Below are 21,443 nucleotides of genomic sequence, written 5' to 3' on the forward strand. Positions count from 1 at the left end.
AGCATGGCCAGGTTCTGGTGAAAGCCCTCTTCTAGGTTGTAGACTGCTGATTTCTTGCTGTGTCCTCACATGGTAGAAGGTGAAAGCAAGCTCTCTGTGGCTCCTTTTATAAGGACACTCATCTCATTCATGAGGGCTCCACCCTCATGACCTAATCACCCGTATAGGCCCACCTCCTAAAACCCATCAACTTGGGATTTCAACATATAAATTTGGGGGGGACACAAACATTCGGATCACAGCAGGGAACTACCCTGGTAGTATTTTTATTCTGATTTGCTTGGCTCGTGTCACACGGGGAAGATGTAAGAGAATTGCATGGAGGAAAATCTGTGAGGGTGAAAACTAAGAGGAAAAACCATAATAAATTTAATTTGTCTAAGAAAATAGGTTGGTGAGGGGCAGTGAAGAGAGAAGGAGTGATAAGTTATTTAAAATCAATTTTGAAGTCTGTAGTTTGGTGCACCCACATTAAAACAATCTGGGCAAACGTGATTTTATAATTCTTAGCTCCTTTAGAAGATCATTTATCAGAAGTACTAACACCGCGTGAATGTTGTTTACTAAGTAAAATGCAATATAAATTAAGATTACGCGTTTTCCAAATGAAAAAGAGCTGATGCTAAGGTAGAGGAAAATTGTTTTATTCCAGTTGGTGGGAAAAGTCAATCAAATGCTGTGACACTGGTGTGAGTACCACATGGCTGTAATTTTTCTGTTGTTTTATTTTCCCCTGTAGGAGTGAAAAGATACTGAAACTCTGTAGGAGAGCTATTCAAGGTACTGGGAAAAGCAGAAAGTAGTTTTAGATAACTTCCTGGCAAAAGATTGCATACTCTGGAGGTAAAGGTTCTTCAGTTCTAAATTAAACAAGCCTCAGGGATTCAGTACTGATGTGAAGGCAAAAGACATCATTGAAGTAAAAGTCAACTTGAAAAAGGAGATGCCAAGAAATACTGAGTTAATTTCACTTACGTCTAAAGAGAGGCATGATATAATTATGATCTGGGGCAATGAAAAAGATATTGAATGTGCCCCAACTGGTATATTTTTTCCCCACATTTTATTCTAACTGAAGATGCTGTTTGAGTAGATTAAGTTTCATGTTTAGCTGTTTTAAGTATTTTGTTAAAAACAGAGCAAAATAACAACAAAATTTTAATCCTGTGACAAAGACTGCTAATCTTAAGCACAGTTAGCAAGGCTTTTTGGTCAGGTGGAAAAGCTCTACTGCCTGGCAGTGTTCTAATTGCACCTTCAACTTTCTAGAAAATAGAGCCTTGGTGGTCTTGAAACCACAACTATAAAAAAGGAGAGTAAAACACTTACATTTTTACCTCCCAAATATGTCTAATTCAGCTACATCTCTCTCCCATTAAGCCTAACCTCATCAAAGCCACCACATCTTTCACACTATTGCTAACAAACACTTCCGTTTTGCTCTTCTCCGTTTTCTACACTGGCTAAATGAAGTTAACTTTTTCAAACGTACATCTGATCACATCACCTTTGGCTTAAGAACTTTTCTATGGTTTCTATGAAACAGTAAATCTTTAACATGATACACACGTCCCTTTGTGTTCTGCTGCCATTTTCCTCTCTCTCGTCTCTTGCTCTCTGTTTGGGTCAATACTGGACTTTTCAGTTCCTTGAATGAGCCATAACTCCTTGTTTTTGGGGTTTGGGCATCCTGTTCCTTCTACCTGGACTGCTTCCTATCCTTTACCTGGCTACTAGTACTTCATTTCCCTGGAGCCCTTTTGTAGTCAAACCTCTCCTTCTCACCTTTTGCCCCCAGCAACCACAGATGCGGTTTCTTTCCCTATAGTTTTGCCTTTTCCAGAATGTCATATAACTGGAATTCTACAGGATGTAACCTTTTGTGTCTGGCTTCTTTCACTTGGCATAATACTTTTGTGGTTCGACAGTGTCATTGCCTATATCAATAGCTCGTTCCTTTTTTTACTGTTGCATAGTCTTTCGTTCTCCGGCTGAACCACAATCTGTTTCTCTATTTGCCAACTGATAGACATTTGGGTTGTTGCCAGTTTTCAGCTACTGTGAATAGGTTGCAATAACATTCACATACAGGTCTTTACGTGGACATTTGTTTTTATTTCTTTAAGGTAAACATCTAGGAGTGAGATTGCTAGGTTATATGGAAGGTATATATTTAATTTTATAAGAAATTGACAAACTGTCTTCCAGAGGGGTTATTTGCATTCCCATCAGCAATGTATGAGAGTTCTAATTGTTCTATATTCCGGTCAGTCCTTTTAGCCATAAGGTTAGTTTTTTTTAGCCATTCTAGTAGGTACGCGATGTAGTTTTTTTTTCTTTTTTCTTTTTTTTTTTTTTTTTGCGGTACGCGGGCCTCTCACTGTTGTGGCCGCTCCCGTTGCGGAGCACAGGCTCCGGACGCGCAGGCTCAGCGGCCATGGCTCACAGGCCCAGCCGCTCCGCGGCATGTGGGATCCTCCCGGACCGGGGCACGAACCCGTGTCCCCTGCATCGGCAGGCGGACTCTCAACCACTGCGCCAGCAGGGAAGCCCCGCGATGTAGTTTTAACTTACATTTTTCTAATGACTAATGATGTTGAGGAACTTTTTATGTTTTTGCTGTTTGTATATTTTCAAGATAATGCTTCTGTTCAAATATTTTGCCCATTTATTTTAGTTGGGTTGTCTTTTTTATTATTGAGTTGTAAGAATTCTTTATATATTCTGGATACAAATAATTTATCAGGTACATACTTCAGAATTATCTTTCCCAGTTTGTGCTTGCCTTTCATTTTCTTAGCAGCATCTTCCAAAGAGCAGAAGTTTAAAATTTTGAGAAGTCGGATTTATCAATTTAAAAACTTTTCTGGTTTACAGTTTTTTCGTATCAAAGAAACCTTTGTCTAACCCAAGGTTACAAAGATTTTCTCCCATGGTTTGTTCTAGAAGTCTTACCCTTTTAGGTTTTACATTTAAGCCAATGATCCATTTGAGTTCCTCCTCCTCCTCTTTACCCTCTCCAATCCCCCTACTCTTCCCTCTCCTTCTTCTTTGTCTTTAAGTGTCTAATTGTCCCAGCACTATTGGTTGAAAGGACTATCCTTTCTCCATTGAGTTGCCTTGCCATCTTTGGGAAAAATCAATTGACTATATATGTATGGGTCTTGTGTGTGTGTGTGTGTGTGTGTGTGTGTGTGTGTGAGATGTTCTGTTATTTTCCATTGATCCAGATGTTTGTCCTTACATCAGTACCATACTATCTTGATTACCACAGCTTCATAGTAAGTCTTGAAATCCAGTAGTTGCATCTTCCAACTTGTCAACTTGTAAACTTCTACCCGAAAAAAGCCTGATGGGATTTTGATTGGAATCTATAGATCAATTTGGGTAGAACTGACATTTTCATAATACTGAGTCCATGAACATGGTATCTCTAATTATTTAGGCCTTCATTATTTTCTCTCATCAGTGTTTTGTATTTTTCAATGTAAAAGTTGTGCATGTTTTGTTAGATTGATCCCCAAATACTTCATGTGTTTGGTCACTGTGATATTTTAAAATTTCAATTTCCAATTCTTTACTGATGCTATATAGAAATACAAGTGATTTTTGCATATTAACCTTGTATCCAGTGATCTTGGTGAACTCATGTATTAGGTCTAGAAGGTCTTTTGCAAATTATTTAGAACTTTCTACAGTTTTCCTTGCTTTTAATTTTCACTTTTTATTTGAAAATAATTCCAAACATAAAAGATGCAAAAAATTTGTGATGTTTAATTTTATGTGTCAACTAGACTGGCCTAAGGGATGCCTGGAGAGCTGATAAAACAATGTTTCTGGGTGTGTCTGTGAGGGTGTTTCTGGAAGAGATTAGCACTTGATTCAGTAGACTGAGTAAAGAGACCCCTCACCCTCACCAATGTGCGTAGACATTATCCAATCTGTTGAGGGCCCGGACGGAACAAAAAGGCAAAGGAAAGGCAAATTCCCTCTCTTTTCTTGAGCTGGGACACCTACCTTCTCCTGCCCTAGACACTGGAGCTCCTAGTTCTTGGGGCTTTGGACTCTGGGACTTACAAAAACAGCCCCCTGGTTCTCAGGCCTTTGGACTCAGGCCGAATTATACCCCTAGCTTTGTTGGTTCTCCAGCTTCAGACAGCAGATTGTGGGAGTTTTCCATCTCCATAACTGCATTATGGAGCCAGTTCCTAGAATAAATCTCCTCTTATGTCTGTCTATCTATCTGTCAATCGATCAATTGATCTATCCATCCATCCATCCATCTATTATTCTATATCCTATTGGTTCTGTTTCTCTGGGGAGCCCTGACTAATACATAAGAACAAAGAACTCTCATATGCCCTTCACCCAGAGACTCCATTCACCTTTCACCGGTGATGTCAATAATATCTTTTAGTGCAAAAAGTGCCAAACCAGGATTATACTTTGTACTTGTCATATATCTTCAGTTTCCTTCATTCTGAAATTGTTTTTTAGTCCTTTTTTGACCTTCATAATCTAAAATTTTTGAAGATTATAGGCCAGTCATTTTGTAAACTATCTCTCAATTTGGGTTTGATGTTTCCTATTAAGATTCAAGATATGCATTTTTGGCAGAAATACTGCAGAAGTGATGCTATAGCACCAGGTGTCGATTTGTCCCAACCCTTGTGACAAATCTGCATGTCTCTGGAGACTCGTTTCCTTCCCTCTTTTCATAGCAGAGGTGAGAGCTGGCTGAGCTGCACTGAGCAGGGCTGTGGGGAGACAAGACATTGGGCTGGGTAGGCAAAGCTGTTTCTAGGACCCTCTGAGCAGACCTTTGCCCTTGGTATGCTTATTGCACTGGACGCGGGGTTTCCCTTGATGTATTCCTTGCTAGAGAAACTAGGAATTCCCTAACCCCAGTTAGGCTAACATATAAATATTAATGCAGTGTGGGCGTGGGGCACGCTTTCTGTCTTGGGCTCTGGCTCTGTCTATCCATCTGGCTGCTGGCTAAGGCAGGCCTCGTCCTGCTGGAACTGTGGCCTGGAAACTTGACCGTGGTACACACACAACAGCTATGCCTGGACTATGCTGCGTCATAAGGAAGGTTCAGGGGATCGTGTGCATCCTGCCACTTGTCTGCATGTAAGTTTCCCTCAGTAAGCCCCTGTTATAGCTGCACCACATGGCACTAGTGGGGTGTGTGTCTGCGACTCCTTGTATGTCAGTTAACTTTGAATACTTGAGTAAGGTGGTGTCTGCTAGATTCTCTTTTGTAAAGTTCTCACTTTTTAAATAAGAATTTTATGGGGAGATGCTTTGAACCTATGTAAATATCTCATTCTTTGTTCAACTTTTACCCACTAAATTTAGCAAACACCGATACTCCTTGTCTGATGACTGCCAAATGATGATTTTCTAATTCCATTATTCCTGCTAAATTTATTAGTTGCGATCTACTTTAAGCAAGAGTTATCTTTTCCCCTATTTGATTATTCATTTAAAAGACATCAGTGTGGACTCACGGCTTCTATTTTATTCCATGGGATAGAATCTCTTACTATCATAATTAATTTTGATGCTAAAATTGTCCCATATTTGGCCATTGGGAGCCCCTTCAAGCTGACTGCTTTGTCCTTTTGAAATTCTCCATCATTCCCTGAGCATTTTCATACTTTCTAGCACAATAAGGTGTTCCAGGCTTATTTATATATGATGCTTTCACATGTATATTTATTTTTATATCTATATATATTGAAAACTTTGAATTCACATCAATACTTCCAATTCTGATCCAATCACTCAAGTCTTCTTGCTGTTCCCCTTTCTGCATTTTAACCCCCTTCTCCAACAGTAAGAAATCTGGCTCGCCTTATTCTTAACATAGTTTTTCTTTGTGAAGTCTCCCTGTACATGATAAGTCACCTGACTCTGCTGGACCGACTCCCCCCCTTGTTTGGGCTCTGATGCCCACACTGAGCTGACTTCCTAGCTGAATATGGGGGTGCCTATATTCTCCTGTGTAGATAGAAGAGTAGAGAGAACCAGTCACTAGAGAGGGATGCACAGATGAGACAGGCACACAGAAAATAATCACAGAAGAAGGACACAGAGAGTACCTTCTGGGTTCCTGGAAGCTTTCCAACTCCTGGTTCTAGCCTTTTGCTAAGGTGCAGCTGTATGCCTGCTCGCAGCTTTTGTGAGAAGCTCCTACATCCTTATGATAAATTCTTCCCTTTTGGTTAAGCTACTTCAGGTTGGTTTCTGTTACATGCAAATAGAGTCTTAAACGAAGGTATATTTATATCCTGGCTTGTTCTACAAAAAATAAAACAAATTGTGGAAATAATCAGGGAAAAGGGAAAATAAAAAATTAGCCCACAGAAAACGCATACCACATGGTACTGTACTGTTGCTTAACATGCTCTGAAATATTAGCTCTAAGATTTCTTGTGATCCAAACGAAGTGTGAAACACTATCCCTTACAAGGTTTTACGTCTACAGATTTAAACAAACCAGCAACTGGAGCCTGAATAGATAGACCACTGGAAGAAAACACAGAATCTAGAAGTGAACTCTTCAACAAATGGCCAATAAACGGCAAACTATGTAGCCATCTGGAAAAAAAAAAATTGGATTCATACCTCACACCATATACTGAATCAGGTCCAAGAGGATCAATGTTTAATTGCAAAAGACTGGAAGTCAAAACATCTTTCAGTAGAGAACTGGTTAAATAAACTATGGGCATATCCCTGCCATTAAATGTTATGGGGACTGAAAAAAAGAGTGAGGAGTTCTATATAAATTGCTACAGACATATATTCTTGATATACTAAGTTAAAAAGAAAAAGCAAGGCATAGTAAACGTGCATGGCACACTACCACTTTTGTAAATGAGGAATGTCTTGGCTTGTACTGCATAAAAAAATTCTCTAGGAGAAGCAGCAAGAAACGGTGGTTACCTGTTTGGAGCATGGGGACGGACAGGTGTGGGGAGAATTCTTTTTACTGTATACCTTTTTATGCTTTCTAATTAATGAACCATACATATGCACTTCTCTTTTTAAAAAGTCAAAAAATGGTTGAAAATCAGACAAACCTGTTGATGGAGAGGCTCAGCTAGTCTTGACAGATTGAGACGACTGTAGGAGGGGATGGGAATTTTACCTGCCCACAAATTTCCACTGTAGTGAACCCCAGTGCCTATTCCCACCCTAAGAGGCCATCCTTCTCATAAAGGATTATCTCCAAAAAGGCTTTATTTATATTACTGGGGAGGTCTTCTGCCTACAGTGCAATATAAGTGCTGTATATACTTAAGAAAAGTTATTTTTATGGAGGTCCGCCAAGTGCATTCTGACTACTTCCTAATTTTGCCCATGAACATTCTGTTTATGTGAAACGTCTTGCCAATTCACAGTAAATATATGACCAAAATGTGGGCGTTGTAGTGATTGAATATACCAGCCCTGAAGCCAGACCGCCTGGGTTCAAATTTCAGTTGTTCGCTTATTAGCAGCTTACTTGCTGGAGGTTATGAATTGTCTTCATCTGTTAAAATGGGGGGCAATCACAGCATCTACTCACAGGGTCCACATATCAATCAAAGCTTAGAACAGCCTGTCCAATAGCAATATATACGAGCCACAAAAGACATTAAAAACTTTCTAGTATTTACACTGAAAAAAAAAATGAAACCCATATGTAACCTAATATGTCAAAAATACTATCACTTCAAAACGTAATCAATATAATAAATATTAGTGAGATGGTTTACATTCTTTTGTGGTAAAGAACACATACATCTGATTTCCAGCTATCATATCTCGACCAGGACTAGCCATATTGGAAGTGCTCAATAGTCACACGGAACTGGTGGCTGCTGTATGGACCAGCGCCGCTCTAGACATGTCTCGCATGTAGTACGTGCTAAGGGCTAACTCTTAGCAGAAGCATGGTTGCTGTTACCATACCTCGCCTGGAGTAAAGCAATCTATCAGGTGAGTCATCCGGAAGACAGGCCTACATTTGGGGATAAATTAATAGAATTTTCTTTTAGCCAGTCACTTACTGGATCTCTGTATTTTAATTCACAGCTGCAAGATAAAATACACTGTTCTGACCTATGCAAATGAACAATTTACATAAACGGGGCCGCTGCCCCCATCTCATTTTCTGGTTATCCCTGTTCCGGGGTGGGGCTGGGGGGGTGGGATTAGTTGTCTCCCCACATGCGGAGGGCCCTGGACCACTAACGCAGGGGAAAAGCAGGCGAGGGGGTCGGTCCTTTAAAAAAGGTGCGGGGGCGGCGAAAGGAAATCCGAGCCCTGCGCACAACAATTACGACCATGGGGAAGGGCCTCGTTTAGGGGGCCGGGGGCCGTGGGTGCCAGAAGGGGCAACAATGCAGGCGGACGAATTCCGAGAGCCAGCAGATTCTGCCGACTCAAGCGAGCGTCCGCAACCCCGACGCGCGGGCCCGGGATGGTGGCGAAGGTGCCGAGCGGCGGGCAGTGGAACGTCCGGGTACCGTCCCGGCTCTGGGCCGCAAACACCGCCTGGGCCTCCGCCGCTCGCGTCCACTGTCTCCCGGCTCCTGAGTGGCTGGGGGGCCGGGATTAACCTTTCACCGCCGAGCTCTGTCCAATCACAGGCTCGCTCTCATGCCGGCGCGGGTCGAGTGGAGCGTGGGGGCGCGGAGGGGGCGGTGCGGACGCCGGTCGGATTCTCCAAGCCGCTGTGCGCAGTTGCCGCAGGCCGTGCGCGGGCTGCGGGCGAGCAGGGCGCTGCGCAGTCTCCGCAAGCGCCGGCGGGAGGGGTCGCGGCGGAGGCGCGGCGCAGCGCGGCGCAGGCTGCTTCAGGCCCAGGTGAATGGAGTAACCTGACAGCGGGGACGAGGCGACGGCGAGCGGGAGGAAATGGCGGCGGCGGTGGCGGCGCCGGGCGGCAGCGGGAGGCCTGGGCTGTGACGCGCGCGCCGGAGCGGGGTCCGATGGTTCTCGAAGGCCCGCGGCGCCCCGTGCTGCAGGTGAGGCGGGATTCCGCGGAGCCGCTTTGTGTCCGGGGCGGGGAGCGGCCCCGCCTGGCCCCGCGCCTGCCTGGGCTCCGAGGCCCGCGTGGGCGCCCGGCCCGGGGCCTACGGTGGCGAGACTCGCGCGGACAGATGGCGCGGCCTCGCCTGGTCCCGGGCGACGCGGCCTGTGGGCCGGACGTCCACGCCGCCGGGCTTTGCGCCTCCCCGACCCCAGCGCCCATCCTGATTCGGTGCTTCCCAGGGACTTTGTGCGGTCGCCCTGGCACCGGACGGGGACGGGGACGCGGGCGCCTCGCTCCCGGAGTGGAGCGGGTCCTCGCAGGTCGCTCCCGGCCCGCGGAGAGTGGGGGTTTGACAGGTCCGGTTACGCACACGACGGTGGTACGGAGTCAACCGCCGCGACTCGGGAGCATCCTCGGGAGCCTGCTTGGTGGCGGTGGCCGCGTTGGGCCTCCTGGGTGGACACCTTCGAGGGGGCGGGAGGAAAGGAAGCCGGGCCGTCCGCGCTGGCAGGAAAGCGCGAGACTTCGGGGCGCGCCCGGCGAGGATTGTTCGTGTTTCTTGGCAGGTGACCAGATCTGGGTCCCCAGGGACGGGTGGCCGAGGCCATCTTTAAGCCCCTCCTCTCCGGTGTTTCTGTGCCAGCACGCCTGGACTCTGCAAAGGAGGCTTTCTTGAGGGTTTTCAGTCTTTGGGGAAATCAGTGTATGTTTTAAGTTGGCACGGCAGATATTTTGTAGATTTTCCAGAAAAGCTGAGCTGCCCCATAGCTTTGCCCGCAGTACAGAACTAACAGACCACTTAATGTTATCTTTAATGGCCTGAAGATTTGCGAAGACAGAGATGAGTGGGGCTCCTTGCTGTAGAGTGTTTAGTCAGTGCTTTTGTGAAGAAAGTCATGCTTATGGGGACACGTTACTTAACCCAGATGATAAGTCTATTATTGTGACTATCACGGTTTAAAAAATATTCATCATTTTAAAGAATATTACTTTGAAGTCTTTGCTACTTGACGTGCTTTGGTCTTTAACTTTTCTGAATCTTCACAATTCTGATTTTCAGTTGTTTTCGTGTTGCTTCTTTTTCAACTGCAGCACACTCAGTGAATGGAAAAGGGTACAAATTAGGAGTCACTCGGAAAATACTTTTAAAAAATGTGCTTCAATAAAAGGTTAACGCCATTGCAAATATAGTGTCCTAAACATTAAATTTTTGAAATAAAAATACCCATCTTAACCCAGAGCTCCAATAATTTATTAGAGGGTGGATGATGGTACAAGATGCTGAATGAGGCTGCTAGTGAATAGTAATTTTAGTATCAATATCTTTGGGAACTAGGTTGCCATAATCAGCTTATTTTGCAGTGTTGTCTTTAAAGCTAGCTAGTAGCTATCTGTGGCATATGTATATCATATGTAATATATACTGTATATAGTTACATATATAATTATTTCAAAATTTTATTTTAGGACATAGTTTATAAAACTTTAAAGATTAGAAACACTACAAAGATTGCTTTTAATATGATCTTTATGAACATTTAAATGGCAGTGTTGGATAATGGACTTACTCAAGGCATCAAAATGCTGTTTTAAGAAAAGATGAGCACATTTAATTTGGGAAGAAAAGACCTTCTTTTCCTGTAGTTATTTCAATAAGGGCTTGTTTTACTTTTTATGCTGTCATCTCATGATTAAAGGTTAAGTTCTGTCTACTGTATTATATCTGTGGCACTGTGTATGTGTTGTAAAGTGAGGTGGTTTTGCCATTGCTGAATTTTATTGTCTTGATTTAGAAGACATTTTATTTTGATGTGGCTCATGATTCTTATTTGACAGTGATTTTGTGGTAGTATATAGTGGGTAGTACTTTCAGTGTAGTGCTGTCTTCAAAGGAGGATGACTTTTATGGCACTGAGAGATTTATTCCCTGCCACTGTCTGATGTGTGAGATGCTTGTTTCGTTTGAGAAAATAGGTATTTCATCAACATTCTCTCCCTTGTGACCCTAACATCCTGTGGTCATTACTTGTGGCAAAGGAGAGAAGGGAAAACATTTATTCATAAGAAGTTCCTCCTTAACTGTGTGCCAAGATGTTTCAGGTGCTTTTATGTGTGTTCTTATTTAATCCTCACCGTGACCCTGAGACAGACTTGGTATTGTCTTATTTTACATGCAAGGAAGCTAAGACTCAGAGAGTTATGAATCTAGAAGTGGCAGAGCCAGGATTGAATCATGGTTTGATTTAAAAATCTTTGCATGTGGGCTGTCTTCCTTACGTTGCGTTGCTGTTCCAAGTGGATTTTAGGGAAAAAACCTGTGTAACTTGCAGGTAAGTTTTTAGTTAATACTTGTTTAATGAATGGAACTCTGTCTTAAATGTTCAGGTGACCTTTGGTTATCTGAATAATTAAGATTTTTAACTTTTTTTGTGGTAAAATATAACAAAATGTACCACTTTAACCATTTTTCAGTGTATAGTTTTGTGGCATTAATTACGTTCACATTGTTTGCCTGCCATCACCACCATCCATCTCCAGAACTTTTCATCTTTCTCAACTGAAACTCTGTAGCCATTAATCACTAACTCCCCATTCCACCCTCCTCCCAGGCCCAGGCAACCACCATTCTGTTTTCTGTCTCTATGAATCTGCTACTTTTGGAACCTAATTGAAGCAGAATTGTACAACATTTGTCCTTTTGTGACTGGCTTGTTTCACTTAGCATAGCATCTTCCAGATCCATTCACGTTGTAGCATGTGTCAGAATATCCTTCCTTTTTAAGGCTGAATACTACTTCATTCTATAGGTATGCACCACATTTTGCTTATCCATTAATCCCTTGATGGACACTTGGGTTGCTTGTACTTTTTTGGCCTTGTGAGTGATGTCGTTATGAACATAGGTATACAAATACTTGCTTGAGCCCCAGCTTCTGCTTCTTTTGTGTATACCCGGAAGCGGTCGGATTGTTTCTAGATCATCAGAACACTAGACTCAGAACTTATTGCAGTATGAGTTTTCTCAGGGTTTTTCCAGGTGGTTGTACTTCCCTACAAATAGGAACTTTTTATTAATAGAAGACTTTAATCTTCTTGAGGCCCAGGATTTAGTTGTTTTTATGATCTCGGTTCCCACCAGTGTTTGGCAAGTAACTGAATTCATTCAGTTGATCCATCATGGAGCCATGTTCTGCTCTGTTGATGTCAGAGGAAGGTACTGGTCAGGTCCCTGTTTAACTTGTGTAAATAGTTAAGTTGGAGCCAAGTGATTTATCCTTGTGCTCTGCATTTTGGACATTCAAGAGTTCAGCTCATTCTCAAAGCCCGATGGATGTATGTGTTTTATTATTTGTCTCCTTTGAGAAAGGATTTGAGATGGTCTTACGATAGACAGATGTTTGAGAGGACAGTGAAAATAGTGGTGAAGGTTGAGGGGTAGAGTGTGGAGGGAATTAGATGAGAAGCTCAGCGCAAGGATAATTAGCGTCTGCATGTCACTAAAGTTTTTTTTTTTTTAATATTTTATTAGTCAAAGCAAAAGAGGAAACAGGACTAATTATAGTTGGTATTGATTGGTGAAAGGAAGTATAGCAGTTAATCAGGAGAAGCAGACTTTTCTCTTGTATGATGAATAAGCATTTGAATTCTTATGTAAAATGACATTAACAATATATGGAGAAAACGTTTTACATTTTATAAATGATGGAGAAATAGTTTTCACATGCCATTTTAGGGAAACTGGATAAAGGCCTCAGACATAATGGAAAAGCGTTAGTAATGTAGGTATACACGTTCTGGTGATGTGATTCATTAGTTTAGTTAATTTCTCTTTCAGACGATGTCCATCATATATCGGTTGTCTCATTCAGGCTTTTGACAGACGCTGAGTAATAATCCATTCACAATGTACTCTTTTCTGGATAGTAGAGGCAGTCAGGATTTTCCAGATTCTCTCTGCCTGTCTTTAGGAATTGTGTGTTGGTCTAAAAAGTAGGATTGCTTGTATAGTGGTATAGCCTTATTTTTGAGGTCCAGCTGATGAAATTGAAATTTTCAGTCATGTAAGAAAGCCTTTGTTAAAATAAATTTTGAGTACAAAATGGCTTTCCTGTTTTCCTAGAATTGTCAGTGAATTGTTGGTTCTCCTTTAATATGCAAATTTGCTATACATTTTAAGTAGGTGGCTAAGAAGATGCCACAGGAAAACGTTGTCTGAGGCTGTCAGTAAGACTTACTAGAAATAAGACACGAAAGACTTGAATTTTGGCCTTGCTGTTCTGATGTTTGAAGCTCATCGTGACACTAAATGTGCCGTGTTAAGGTTTATGGAATGGTAAGGATAGTAAGGGTAGAATAGAGCAGTGCTGGCGTAAAGACAGTGCTCATCTTTGTTGAGTGAATAAATTACTTTTATATTAGTTTTTAAAGGACTTAGAAGCTAACAGTTTTATGGAAAATAATATTGCTTGTATATTAAGGCTTTTAAAAAGATCATGACTGTTCTGATTTTGGACAGATCATGCTGCCTCATTCTTCATTAGTGAGGACTTATTATGTCCACAGAGACATTGTGGATGGAGAGAAGGGTTTCATAGAAGCAAATTACTGTGAAATGGGGCGTCTTCCTGGTACTGTGGGCTTTCCCGTGCCGAAGCTGGCTAGCCCTTGGTTCTTTCTCAGGTGACGGCTCAATGTGTGCAATAAAGTAAGAATTTAGAAAACACATTTGGAAATTCTTTTTTGATTAGAATATGTCAGCACACCAGTTCAGAATTTTAAAAATAATGTGCTTAAAGAACTCAGATAATGAGAGAAGGATCTCGATTTAAGAACTGATCTTTGACATGATGTAGAAAGGTTCTTTGATTAAGGAGTTAGATCAGTAACTCTGTTTGAAGGGAAAGAGAAAGGCAGTAGACTTTGAGATATTTTGAGATTTTTTTTTGAGAGGGCGAAGTTAACATGCTGAGCCCAGAGCTTCGCGTGGCCTCTCCTCTCGCCCATCCTGCTACACTGCCATCACTCATGGGTAGCTCTGATTAGTGGTATTTTAAGCGTTTTCCATTTTGCAGAATTAAATATTAATATTTTAGCGAAGCATTATAAGGACGTTTAAGAGCAAGTTTTTGGTGTCAGAGAGACCAGGGTTCAAATTCTGATTCCTCCAGTTTAGCTGAGGAGCACAGGGTGTCTGGCAGCCTTTCTGAGTCAGCTCCCTCATCTGAAATCCGCTCATAATAATAGTACCTACTTCTTGAGGTTGTGAGGAAAAAGTGAGTTTCTTAAACTCTTAACCCAGTTCTGTCACATAACCACCATTTCATAAAATTTAGCTGATGTTATTTTGCTTCAGATACGTACATTAGAGGAAATTTTGCTCAAGAATATATTCTTAATGTGATTTGATGATATTGTGATTTCCCCCAGAATTATGACTATTGAGATGTTTTGCTTAGCTTTATAACGGAAGATGAAAAAGAAAAGAGGGCTTGAGTGCAATATTTCACAGACGGGTATTCTGTATGAGGATTGTCTGTATTGGGTCAAATGGTTCAGCTACCTTAGCTGGGTCTCTATAATAGTGACCAAGCATAATAGTGCCTTAAGTATTGCTCAATTTCCCTATATAACTACCATTCTTCTATTATGTATGAATAAATGCATCATCCTTGAATCGATATTTTGAAGCAGCATAAACTTTATATATCATATGTACTTGATATAGGCCAGTGATTCTTACTCTTTGGAGACTCCTGATTTGACAAAAGATACGAATCTTATCCCCAGAAAAATGTGCATGTGCATATTCAGAATTTTGTATACAGTTATAGGAGGTGCAGGGACGCCTGCTGAACCCCATCCGTACACGCTGATGTAGCTATATGAACACAAATAAAGACAAGTAATAGGTTAACCAAGGATAAAAAAATTTCAGATAATTGAGGCAGACATGAGTGGTGGAATGAATGAACAATGTAAAATAACGAGTGGTTAGGAAACCTGTGTTCTAGTTTGGCTTTGCTTCTGAATAACTAGATATGTTAAGGGCAGGTCACCCTGGCCTTTCTAGACTTAGTTTTGGTTTTCTCACTTTTAAAATGAGAACATTTGTAAGGCTCCAGGCTATCTTATAGTCGGTAATCTTTGAAGCATCTGTATAATTCAGGGACTTCTCCATTTCACGCTGAATCTAAACTACATGTGAGACTTGGAAAAGAGAGGCTGCATTTACTGAGCATTGAGGTTTGTATGTAGTGACTATAAGAAAGTAGGTGATGGAATTGTGAGCTGTTCGGAGCAGGAAAGGTAAGGTGAAAACCATGGGAAGTAAGGCTTGGAAAGTAGGTCAAGTTGGATTGTGCCTTGAAAGGACGGCCAAATCTTTCAGAGACAGTTGAGTCTTTTCATCTTTTATCTCTGCATCTAGTACAGCTTAGTGAATGATTGTGAATGAATGAGAGTCTGATGGGAACTGTTTAAACTCTTGATCTGATCAATATGATGAAGAGCAAGGAACCCACTGAGAGGCCTCTGGTACTATTAAAGAGGAAGAAAGTATTTGATAGGCACCTTCGTATTTTAATTGTAAAAGCTTATCATATTTTTGTACGGGACTTCCCTGGGGTTTCAGTGGTTAGGATTATGCGTTCCAGTGCAGGGGGTGCGGGTTCCATCCCTGGTTGGGGAGCTAAGATCCCACATGCCTCGTGTCCAAAAGGCCAGAACATAAAACAGAAGCAATATTGTAACAAATTCAATAAAGACTTTAAAAGTGGTCCACATTAAAAAAAAAATCTTAAAAAAAATGCTTATTATATTTTGTATGTAACACTACCGGTATTACCTACCTTTTCCAAGGGTCTTGTATATTGTATAGCTAAACATTACAAAGAAAAAACCCCTAATTTTAAAATCTTTATATGTACCTGTTACATATAATAAACTCAAGTAATTTATTTATCTTAGACCAAACATAATTTTGGTGTTCAGAGGAAAATGCATAATTTTGTTGATTAAAAACATACGAACAAATAATAGAACAACCTAAATTAGGCATTTAAATGTAGTGTGTAAATTCTACTGGAGTTAAGGCAAGCTATAATTTCCAGATGCTATTAGTGCTTAAAAAGAGTAATTCTTTATTGCTTACATAACACATGGACTTCAGTTTCCAACCTTTCTTCAATAAAATATGTGAAATGAAGCATTGTCAAAGGGCGCTTTCTTTTGGGGATAATTTGTAAAAAAAAGTTTTTGTTGACATATAACAGAATTCTGAAGGAGAATATTTATTGTTATTATTTAAAATCAATCTTTGTACATCTCTAGCTTTTCTGTTGCTGAACATTAGGAGAATTCAGGGAAGTTTTTTTTTTTTTGAGATTTATTTATTTTTGGCTGTGTTGGGTCTTCGTTTCTGCGCACAGGCTTTCTCTAGTTGTGGAGAGCAGGGACTACTCTTTGTTGTGGTGCACAGGCTTCTCATTGTGGTGGCTTCTTTTGTTGTAGAGCACGGGCTCTAGGCATGTGGGCTTCAGTAGTTGTGGCACGTGGGCTCAGTAGTTGTGGCTTGCGGGTTCTAGAGCGTAGGCTCACTAGTTGTGGTGCATGGGCTTAGTTGCTCTGCGGCATGTGGGATCTTCCTGGACCAGGGTTTGAACCCGTGTCCCCTGCATTGGCAGGCGGATTCTTAACCGCTGCGTCACCAGGGAAGTCCCCGGGAAGTTTTTTTACATATGAATTGGGTCCATATTTTGGCCAGGAGTAGGGAAAAAAATAATTTTCCTAAGGCCTCTTTAGCATGCACACGCTTATACATGTGCACGTGCACGCATGTACCCACACATACATGTACACATGCAAAACATACACTTATACCTACATATATACATGTATGAAATCTGTGTCTTGCCTCAGCAGCAAATGCTCTGGCAAAATGCTTACCTGTGTTGTCTATATTGAGTGAAGAAAAAGTTACATGGTACATTATAGTTTCTATAATATTAATCTAGTTTATTTCACTATGTCTGAACCCCCTTTATAATAATCTGTCTTAAGGTAGCACTTAATTCATTTCACTAGAGAAAGAAGTCATTATGTAGTTTCTGTGTCAAGCAGTAAATCACGTTTAGTCTTCAGCTAAATGTAATAAAGGTATTGAAAAAAATGGTGAGATATATAGTCTGTTATTGTGTATTTATTGAGCACCTAAACTAGAAAGGCCAAGAGAAATATCCATAGTCAGGGCTGATTTCAGTTGCTAAGGCTTTATAATTAAAGCAATATTTACTTATATGTGTTTATGCAGATTCAGTTAAAAGTAAAATATTCAGTGGGCATCTGTTAATCTTAAAATGGATACATTCTTTTTCAGTCCCCTGAGGAGATCAAGGGGAACATATCCAGATACATATTTTGACCGGCAGATCAGTGTAAATGGGCACTTCCTTTGAGACCATAGTGTTTTGTATATTGTGAAAATAAAAATAGGAGTCAGACAAAATTTTAAGCAGAATTCTACCTCTCCCATTCATTAGCCACATGGCCTTGGGCAAGTTATTTCAAATCCCTTTAAAATGGAGATGATAACTTGTCTTAGTGTTGCTTTGTGGATTAAACCAGATAATAGAATATAAGTGCTCAATAAAGGTAAATTTTCTCCCTTTCCTTCTTTACTCTGGGAGCTTTTGATATTTCATACTTGCCATGGTATATGAAGAATTTTTACACATTGTATTAAGGATTGTTTACTTCTCTTTTATTTTATTTTTTATTTATTTTTAATTTTATTTATTATTATTTTTTGCGGTACACAGGCCTCTCACCGCTGTGGCCTCTCCCGTTGCGGAGCACAGACTCCGGACGCGCAGGCCCAGCGGCTATGGCTCACGGGCCCAGCCGCTCCGCGGCATGTGGGATCTTCCCGACCGGGGCTCGAACCCGTGTCCCCTGCATCGGCAGGCGGACTCTCAACCACTGCGCCACCAGGGAAGCCCCATAAGCAGTTTTTAATTAAATTTCTTTAAAAGCTATAGGCTTCTTCACATTTTCTCTTTCTTAGATGTTAATTTTGGTAAATTGTATTTTTCAAGAAATTTGTCCATATCATCCAAAGTGTTCTCCAGAGTAAGATATAATTGATATTAAAACATATTAAACATATTAAACATATTAAAACATAACCAGACTTGAAGATTGAGGAGCAGATGGCCAGGGGATGGTGTGTGCAAAGGCTCTGAGGTAGGAAAGAGCTTGGTGGAGGGCCTAAGGCCCTGTGACTAGTGGGAGACGGGGGAGTTACCCAGCCCCAGTCAGGGAGAGGGAGAGGCAGGGTCACACATAGTAAGGATTTTAGATTTTATCCTAAGTGCAAAGGGAATTCATTGAAGGTTTTGAGCTGTCTTGCTGTCCTGGTTTGATTCATCACGTTTCTCGTACCCAGAGTCACCTGGAGCTTTACGCTCCATGAGTACTATACTTTTGATTTTAATCCCTTTGTTTTTTTTCTGGGACTGATGCTTGTTGGTAGTCCTTGGCGAGAGGTTGAGTTTGGCAAATGACAGCTACTTCTTCTGCTCTTAGTGTTGGATACTGTGTCTCAGTCACATTGTCTATTTGCCATTCAGACAGTTTACTTACTGAGTAGGTCCCTTAGAGGTGCCAGACTTTATCTTTGCAATCATGTGTAAGCAGATACATATGGGGTATCCTCGTGGCTTCGCTCATGTTCAAACAATGTAGGATTAAAAGCACTAGGATACGGTATCCTTGCAGGATACGGTAGCCGCCAGTTTTGTCCTTTGGTCCAGTGTGGGCGCTTGCCTGTTTTTAAAGAGGACTATAACAGTTCTGAAAGGTGGCACCAGTTACAGTTTTGGTTCTCGCTCTTCTTCCCATTCTCAGTAGTCCCCACATTTGTGAACCATGTAGCATACTCTGAATTGACTCTCAAGGAGAGGCTCTGAGAGTCTTTTTGAGCATGGTTCCCGCAGTCTCTCACCTCTTCTCTCCAATATGTGCAATTCCTTTTTCCACAACAAACATCTTACCTATTTTTTTTTAGTGATTTGCGTAGTTGACTTACGCTAGAGTTAAATGTGTGTGTTGTGGATTATGTAGGGAGAAGGAGGAGCCAAGGGGCTGCCATCTGTGTAGGTGCCATTGTAGAAATGAGGTCGTTTGCCCGCAGTCTTAGAGCTAACGGGCTCATTCACCACTCTGACTTTGGAGCCTACTTCCTTTCCTCTCTTACCTGGATTCTTTCTATAATATATGTATATTGGGTTTAATTGTAACATAATTGAGTGAAATAAGAGTTGTTACCTTAGGAGACTGCATTTATTTTGATGCTGCTTTTCTTTCTTGAAGCATCTCTGGAATTCCTGTAAGAATGGTTGTGTGAGGGGGTGTGTTCTTAATTGTATTTAGCAGTAGCAGGTCTTCATCTTTCTTTTTAGATTAATTGAATTTTTGGAATTTTTGGAGAAGTTCCTTTGATCTCCAAGTGGAAATGTACTGTAGGCAGTCAGGGATAGTGAATTGGAGCTAGAGGTGGGGTGACCAACCATCTTGGTTCTTCCGTGGTTGGACTGGGTGGGTGGGTGGTTCCTGGGACAAGGGATTTCAGTGCACCAACAGGGACAGCTCCAGCCAAACCTGTATTCGTAGAGGCAATGATTGTAACCAGGAAAAGGAATGTCCCCTGTAAAGGAAAGGGTAAAGTTCAGGAGTCTGTTACTTTGTTGTATTCAGATGTTCTTGTCTATGGGCCTTGATAGAGAGTCATTCTTAGGCTGAGATTAAGTAGGTGACAACCCTTGGTGTATGCTGAGACTAAAAAGGCCCACAGGACGAGATTCTAATCCCTTTAGAGCTGTGTATAAGGCCCTTTATGGTCTCGCCCCTGCTTATCTTACCACTTTCATGGTCTTGCTGTTCTCCTGTGGGACACTGCGCTGCAGCACACAGCTTGTAATTCCCTCAACTCGACTTGCCTGGTTTCTGTTTAAATGCTGCTTCACATGCTGTCTCCTCGTCCCCATGATGTCCTGTATTATCTTCTCCCTAACTAGTGCTATTACTACCCATTCTTCAAAACTGAACTCAAGTTCTCACATTCTCCAGAATACAAGTTTGCATTAGGGATGTCTTGCTTAATAAATACCTGTTGAATGAATGAACAAATAATTTGAGGGGCAGGAGGTGCAATGAGAATTTTTTAAGTGGGGAAAACCACTTTAAATATCACTTTTTATACTCCTCATCTGTGGAGGCTGTGATACACTCGTCATGGAGTTACAGGGAAAGCAGAGAGCATGAGTGGTTGCACGTGGCTGTGGTGTAGGCTCTGCCTCTCACCTGGAACTTTGATGTGTTTGCTTCCTGACTCAACATTGACTAAGCGTCCATCCATAATCATACGTTTCTTAGGCTCATTTTGTCTCAGAACTGACCTCTCTTTAGTAGTGAAATGTTCACATTGTAGCATCTTAAAGCAGCTTGACATAGAGAGTTGTGGACCCTTTTCCCTCGTGGATGTTCTTATGTGTTGTAAAAGGTAGAATTGAGTAACATTCTAGCACTTGTTGAACAATATTTTTGAGTAAAGTACAGAAACTTGGAATCAAACATTAACCTTAAAACTCACCTTGGAAGCTAGTGATGTATTAAATATTTACCTTTCTGAAAACAAAATTGCAAAGTAAGGTCATTATAGGTGACTTGAAGGGCAGGGGCGGGTATCTGTGCCATTTTGATGTGTTGGAATGTTGTCTTTTTAAGAAGTATTCCAAGTAGGTGGGCCATTGGCTGGCAGCCTAGAGTGACTTTCTATATGGAGATTTTGGTGGATGGAATTTGTTAAAATGGTATTTGACCTGTATTCAACTTCAATTTTGGACAAATCCCATTTTAGGCATAATTACATGGAAATGTAAATATAATATGTTTATGCTACAGATTTTAGAGAAATGCAGAAATTTGTTTGGTTCATAGAGTAGTGCAGGAAAAGAAGGCTGGTGAATTTGTGGTTTAAGTTATAGAAACTGGGGTAAATTTTACCACATTCAGTGGCTTAAGAAGGGAGTTTTTTCCCCCAATACTTAAGACAGAGTCATATATCTTTATTGTCTTCATCCTCAGTTTAAGAGTGTGTTTAATTCTGAAAGTAATAAAGTGTTCAAATTGTAGGGGATTTTAAAATGCAGAAAAGTTTTAAGGAGAAGGAAATTACTTATGGTAGTAATCCCAGCCTCAATTTTGGGTGCAATTTTCTTTCCCTCCATTCCTCCCTTTCTTCTTTTCTTTAGTTTTTAACTTGAGGACACAATCAGATCTTCCTGCAAATAAAAGTTTTTTCATTGAATCCCATAACATAAGCATTTTTGTTTATTATAAACTGTCATCATTTTAATAG

The 21,443-nt window shown here is 41.1% G+C and overlaps 1 protein-coding gene across 3 annotated transcripts in view; it reads left to right on the forward strand.

Moving 5' to 3' along the window:
• The first annotated feature begins 8,749 nt into the window (after positions 1–8,749).
• Positions 8,750–21,443, forward strand: part of DICER1 (dicer 1, ribonuclease III) — a 61,608-nt gene continuing 48,914 nt past the window's right edge. For all 3 annotated transcript variants that reach the window (XM_082832555.1, XM_082832556.1, XM_082832557.1), the window contains exon 1: positions 8,750–9,020. The gene's annotated coding sequence lies outside the window, so the exon portion shown is untranslated. The remainder of the gene's footprint in view (positions 9,021–21,443) is intronic.

This window comes from Leucopleurus acutus (genome assembly GCF_964270905.1).
Source record: "Leucopleurus acutus genome assembly, chromosome: 1".
Classification (NCBI taxonomy): domain Eukaryota; kingdom Metazoa; phylum Chordata; class Mammalia; order Artiodactyla; family Delphinidae; genus Leucopleurus; species Leucopleurus acutus.